The sequence below is a fragment of the Oryctolagus cuniculus genome, chromosome 8, assembly GCF_051225735.1.
Source record: "Oryctolagus cuniculus isolate XC-2025 breed Fujian yellow rabbit chromosome 8, ASM5122573v1, whole genome shotgun sequence".
NCBI classification, from domain to species: Eukaryota; Metazoa; Chordata; class Mammalia; order Lagomorpha; family Leporidae; genus Oryctolagus; species Oryctolagus cuniculus.
Window position 1 is genome coordinate 18,330,350 of NC_142874.1, and position 7,249 is coordinate 18,337,598.

Below are 7,249 nucleotides of genomic sequence, written 5' to 3' on the forward strand. Positions count from 1 at the left end.
TTTGTTCTGGGTGAGAATTTGTGGTATATTTTGCTTACTCTTTCTATTGGCTGTTATTGTTCTCTTAATTCTAATGGCATGTGAAAATCCTTATTAAATGTGAATTGAGCACTGCTAATAAATGTGAAAAGGATTTCCTTTAGGGAATCCTTTTATTTATGATTATAGTTAATAAAGTGAGGATACACAGTACCTAACTCAATGTCCCCCTCTGCTCCTAAATAAGAGCCTTATGGCCTTGTGAAACATAGAAATCAATTTTCTTCTCTTATCTCTTAGAATTCCTTATTGAAATCCAGTCATTTGCAACAAAATGGAGGAATCTGGAACACATCATGCTGAGTGAAATAAGCCAGTCCCAAAGGGACAAATACCATATGTTCTCCCTGATCGGTGACAACTGGCTGAACACCAAAAAGGAAACCTCCTGAAGTGAAATGGACACTATGAGAAATGGTGACTTGATCAGCATAGCCCTGACTGCTAATGGACAACTTATTACATTATCCCTCATAGTATTTTTTTTTGTCTGTTCTACTTAATATGACTGGTTTAATTCTGTAATTATCACACAGTTATTCTTAAGTGTTGAAAATTAACTGAAATGTGATCCCTGTTAAACATAAGAGTGGGAATAAGAGAGGGAAGAGATGTATAATTTGGGGCATGCTCGGGCTGACTTGCCCCAATTGGTAGAGTTGGAAACATACCAGGGGATTCCAATTCAATCCCATCAAGGTGGCATGTACCAATGCCATCTCACTATTCCAAGTGATCAATTTCAGTTCACAATTGATCATAATGAAAGGACTAAGAGTCAAAGGGAGCACATAAACAAGTCTAGTATCTGCTAACACTAACCAATAGAATAAATAAAGGGGAGAGTGATCCAACATGGGAAGTGAGATACTCAGCAGACTCATAGAATGGCGGATGTCCTAAATAGCACTCTGGCCTCAGAATCAGCACTAAAGGCACTCGGATCTGGCTGAAAAGCCCATGAGAGTATTTCAGGCATGGAAAGCCAAGACACTCTGGCAAAAAGATCTCTGTGAGTGAGATCCCAGTGGAAAGAACAGGTCTTCAAAGAGGGAGGTGCCTTTCTCTGAAGGGAGGAGAGAACCTCCACTTTGACTATGACCGTGTCTAAACAAGATAAGAGTCGGAGAACTCAAGGGGCTTCCATAGCCTTGGAAACTCATGACTGGTGCATAGGGAGATTACTGATGCCATTAACAGGAGTGTCAATTTGTAAAGTCAACAACAGGAGTCACTGTGCACTTACTCCTCATGTAGGATCTCTGTCCTTAATGTGCTGTACACTGAGGCTTAATGCTATAACGAGTACTCAAACAGTATATTTCACTTTGTGTTTCTATGGGGGTGCAAACGATTGAAATCTTTACTTAATGTACACTAAACTGATCTTCTGTAAAAAAAAAAAAAAAAGAAATTATCAATTCCCAACTTGACTCTCACTGGGATTAAACATGACAATAGGTCTGATCTGATTTCATCATCATTTAAAAAAAATCATCTATTATTTTTCACTTTATGTTTCTGTGTGGGAGCAAACTGTTGAAATCCTTACTTAAGGTATACTAAGCTGATCTTCTGTATATTAAGATAATCGAAAATGAATCTTGATGTGAATGGAAGGGGAGAGGGAGTGGGAAAGGGGAGGGTTGTGGGTGGGAGGGACGGTATGGGGGGGAAGCCATTGTAACCCATGAGTCGTACTTTGGAAATTTATATTCATTAAATAAAAGTTAAAAAAAAAAAAAGAAAAGGCTTGAACAGATAACTCTTTAGCAAGGCTGTTAAAAACAAACAAACAAATAGCCTTTGTTGGCAAAAAGGGCAACACCACAACAGAGAAAGTACCCCCAAAGTACATGGATGGCTTTTGCTAACTGTGTCCTCCCCTTGACCCAGTGGGATCCTTGGATTGCCCTGTTCCTGTCAGCTGCATAGCGGCACTGCATATAATCCAGAATGGGAGCCAGGTTGCTTCTTCAATCCCCAGTGACACATATTAGACCTCAAAAGAATTTCCTATTATGAATTTAACTACCCTCCCTCTTCAATTTAATATAATGTTTGAAATTATATAAAATATCTTTATAATATTTTCTTCCAGACAGTTAGTTCATTTTTTCACAGTAATATAATTATTTCTTCCTTTTAATAATCTGTTGGAAAGCTAGACATGTTTTCATATACAATTTCAAAATTGAAGCAAAATCCACTAAGGATTTGTAGATTTTTTAAAATAATTAGATATTAAAATAATGATATATTACTATGGTTACTATGTATGTAACAGCATTTTCCTAGTATAAAACAAATATATACTCATGTACAATTATACATGCTAACTTTTTACTTATAATAAATAATTATTGATACAAGTTTCTATAAATTACAACTGTGAATTTCTCTTTCCTTTTATCATTCTCTCTTTTGGCTTTCTTGAAATATAAAATCTATCCTCAATGAGTGAGTAAGCAAACAATTCCCCAGGAATATGTGTCATGGCAGTTCCAAGTACTGCACAGCTGTTAATTTTATTTAAATACCACAATCTTAAGGAGACACTGTCATTCTGGGATATACGATGTGTGCATAGTGTAGAGCTGTTCTAGAAAGAGTTAAAGCAAATCCCATTTTTATGGCTTCAGTTTTTAAATCCCAGGAAGATTTTTCAAAAACAGACTGACAAGAGGGACAGGTGGATATTGGCTCCAACTTGGTGACAAGTTTTCAACCTCAGCTGCATTCTTACAACAGGGGAGTAAAGAGCAGCTGGCAACCTGCAAGCCACTGTTCTAGGGCTGGAATTCTTGTGGCAGAGCAGAGAATGTTCTATCTGGCTCCTCAAGCTTTATGAACTAAGCTCCTGTCAGATCTCAGGGGTGGGGCTCTCCTCCCCCTTCCCTGTCATCTTTTGTATTCCTGTTCTGATGATTGATGTTTGAAAAAGAATGTGAATTTCCCCAATTAATTCTTAGTCTCTGATGTCTTTCACTCAATATGTTCTCCTTAGGCCCACTCTTCACAATTGTGAGATTTGTAACAAGAAAATAAATAGAGGTGCACCCATCATATCCCTAAATGTGTTTACAGGTTATAAGTAAGCTAAACAAACTGTAAAATAAGAGAGGTTCTTCCTCTTAACCTGAAATTCCTACTAGAACATGGAGCTGTGAAAGGAGCCAGTCCCCTTCTTCTCACAGCGCTGGCTGCCTCTCGTGCTGCACAGGGTTTCACGTGTGTATGTGTGGACCCTCAACTGATATATCCAGGTTCCACCCACATTCCCTTGGTGGTAGTTATCCTTTGGTCATCCTTAGGTCTAGAAATTCTGAAAGCACATTGAGGACTATTTGAGAAAGGACTTCTGAAGTCCTGAAATGCAGAAAGGGGTCCAGAAGGAAGAAATGGCACAGGCTCCAAGTGGGTACCTCCCCTTTGCACAGCAGACAACTTGCAATGTGGGGAAGGGAAGGGCTGGGGTAAAGGGGGCCAGAGTGAAACCTTCTACAGCCTGGCCTCAGGACAAGGGATAATTTACTTGGGTTTAAGAACAATACAGTATTTTTCTTTTTAACCTCAAAGTAGTATCTTTACCTCCATAATCAGATAAGGAGACCTTGGAGGTCAACTCAAAGTTTGCCATTTAATTATGATAGGTTAATGCCAGTAATAGTTTCTTTACTGTTTATGCCCCATATGCTCTCAGGCTAGGAATGATTTCAGTAAGCATCAGGCAAATTCCTTACTGCTGCACATAAAATATGAAACCTCATGGTTCCACATGAAAACCACTCTTTCCTTGCTTTTCTATAGCATTTGGAAGGGTAACTGCATCTGTGGAATGAGCTCTTCTGAGTTAGTTATATTTGACAGAATTTGGGTCTGAAAATTAAATGTAAATGTGGGAACTTAGAAATAAGAGAAATTGAAAAACTTTTTACTTTATGGTTACTGCAAAAACACAATAAAGTAAGTAGCCAGTAGGAGATGCAAGAGTTCCACCTGTGCTTAGAAGGCAATGAAATATGGTTGAGGTAGAACACAGAACCAAAAAGGTCTGAATAGCATCGCCTCCATGTACATCACATAGAAATTCAACGGCAAGGAAAGAGGAAAGAATCCCTATTTGCATTACTCAACTATTACCCAAAATTAGTGGCATGAGGTAAGTAGAATGGGTAAAATGTTAGTGGGAAAGCTAATGTTGCATGGATTTTTACTGTATGGTCTGGGGGACTCAGACAAGTGGACAGATATCTGTTATGGTGGAAACCAGTCACCTTGTTAAAACCGAATAACCACGTGTTTAGGAAAAGAACAGCATGAGACTGTTTGCCTTCGCAGTCATCCCCTGTGAACACAGAGAAAAGAGATGTCTGTTACAAGTAGACAGGAAGACAAAGGCGCCTATTTGCCTATTTATAAACCAACCTGTGTCACAAGCCCACTTCGGATTTCACAATATAACCAAAGAAAGCTACTTTTTGAGCTATAGTTATGCTATATGCTCTGCAATATCCTTCATAATTTGAACTGGGATAAGTTTATATGTGAGTGTAGCATATATTTGCTCACACGTTTCTGTGTGATTTTTGTCCTAAAGAAAAGTGAATTTCACAGAAATTTATGGGCACAGATCATTCTTATTTCCAAATGAAGCCTTGATGAATATATTATGATAGTGAATGAGATGTAGAAGATCATAGGTCTTGGATTTTTAAAAAATAGCATTGCCAAAGAAAGATACTAAAAAATTTCACTTGAAAATATAAAGAATATTTATATTTCTTAATATAGAATAAACACTCTTCAGTGGCTTCTTGTTGCTTTTGGCAAGGAAGAGCTGCATGATCTAACCCCTTCCTGCCTATGCAGTCTCATTTTTCAAATCCCTCTCCACTCTTCTCTAGCCACATTGACCTTCTTTTTGTTCCCTCAAAACCTATCTCCCTTATGTCCCATGCACAATGACTTATTCTGCCTCAGCTGATCCCTACGAATTCCAGTCTCAAGTAAAGTGTTATTTTGCAGGGACTTTTCATTTGACCACACAGTTAGCTCTTCTTACTGAGCACTCCTGTTAAATCTTGTAGTTTCTTTCTGTACAGTAATGAAAATTAATATCATAGGGTAATCACAACCTTTTCTTTCACAACTGCTAAAAAATGTACTGGTTTTCTTATTCCACTTCTACCTCCAAGGAGGATTTTGGTCTATTTTGTTGAAAAAATGATACAGAGAAGATATCAGGGAGAGGGAAACGGGATACATAGAAGTAAAGAGGTGATGAGGCTAGAAGTCGAGATGCTTCATGGGTCAAAGGACTAAAGCGAGCAGCAGAAGAGGGGACTTTTGGAAGTGTTGCTTGCTTAAGGATAGGTATTGGTTTCCATTGTTCGATTGGAATTACCCATCAGCTCCAGGACTGCTTTCTTTGTAAGAATGCTGACACTGGATCACATTTGTGCTTGTGTAGCAGTTCTCGAGGTACATCGTGTTTATAATTATACAGCAGTTTGTGTAATTGTCTCCCTCCCCTCCCCACAAGGCCACAGAGGCAGGAATCATGTCTGTCATGTTCTGAGCTCCAGCTCCAGCACATAGGGCAGGTAAACACTCAAGAAGTGATGACTGACTACATGAATGACTGGATGAGTAAATGATTTTTTTTTTGACAGGCAGAGTGGACAGTGAGAGAGAGACAGAGAGAAAGGTCTTCCTTTGCCACTGGTTCACCCTCCAATGGCTGCTGTGGCCAGCACGCTGCAGCCAGTGCACTGTGCTGATCCGAAGGCAGGAGCCAGGTGCTTCTCCTGGTCTCCCATGGGGTGCAGGGCCCAAGCACTTGGGCCATCCTCCACTGCACTCCCTGGCCACAGCAGAAAGCTGGCCTGGAAGAGGGGCAACTGGGACAGAATCCGGAGCCCCAACCGGGACTAGAACCTCATGTGCCAGTGCTGCAGGTGGAGGATTAGCCTAGTGAGCTGTGGTGCCAGCCGAGTAAATGATTTCTAATCTCTTCATATCAGCCTTGGGCTCAGTGATGAAATTATCCTCAGTGAAAGGTCTCTAGAGGAAGGTGTTCTGAGCTGGTTTCCAAATGCCTGTAATTAAAAACTTTTAAAATATTGTTGTTTTTCTCACCACATTCCTGAGCTGTTAAGAGGTGCAGGGGTTGAGTACTGATATGATTTATGTAATCGAAGTGAAACTGCCCATATACTTACATTCTTTTCGAAGTATTTTAAGATCTTTGCTAAAATAATTTTATCTTGGTATAATGTTCATTCAGAGTTTCTTCAAATTGAAGAGAAAACTAAAGCCTGGGAGTATGTATAATTCCTGTCCCTTACTGAGAACTGACTTTAAGCCTAGCAGTGTAGTGCTTGTCATATTAAACACCTAAACAACATTTTGAGACAGGCATTACTCCCTAATTTTATCAACTAGGAACCTAAGGTTGGGTGACTTGCCTATGGCTTTCATGTTAGGAAAGAGTGGAGCTGGGATTCAAACTTGAGTCTGCTGATGTTAATGCTGTTGAGACACAGATTTTGTTTTAATTTTGAGGAATAAAGCACCTGATACATTAAGAGTTTATAATATCAGATATGATCTGACAGTCTTGCTCTGCCCTCTCTTTTCCAGAGATTACCTCTAACCCTTGTCTCCTGTCTACACTGCCAATTCTAGAGCTATATTCTTTTTTTCTTTTTGACAGGTAGAATTAGTGAGAGAGAGAGAGAGAGAGAGAGAGAGAGAAAGGTCTTTCTTCCGTTGGTTAACCCCCCAAATGGCCGCTATGGCCAGTGCTGCGCTGATCCGAAGCCAGGAGCCAGGTGTGTCTTCCTTGTCTCCCATGCGGGTGCTGGGGCCCAAGCACTTGGGCCATCCTCTACTGCCTTCCCAGGCCACAGCAGAGAGCTGGACTGGAAGAGGAGCAACCGGACTAGAACCCAGTGCCCATATGGGATGCTGGCGCTGCAGGTGGAGGATTAACCAAGTGAGCCACAGCGCTGGCCCCCAGAGCTAAAATCTTAATTACTACAGTGCCAGATGTAGAAAATTTGCATAGTTAATATACTTCCCAAGTAGTTGTGTTAGTTGAGTAACTTGGTAGAAGTTTATTTTTTACCTTTTTAAATTTTTCATGTATTTATTTGGGGAGGAGGGGACTAGCACACTCATCTGCTGGTTCACTCCCCAAATGCGT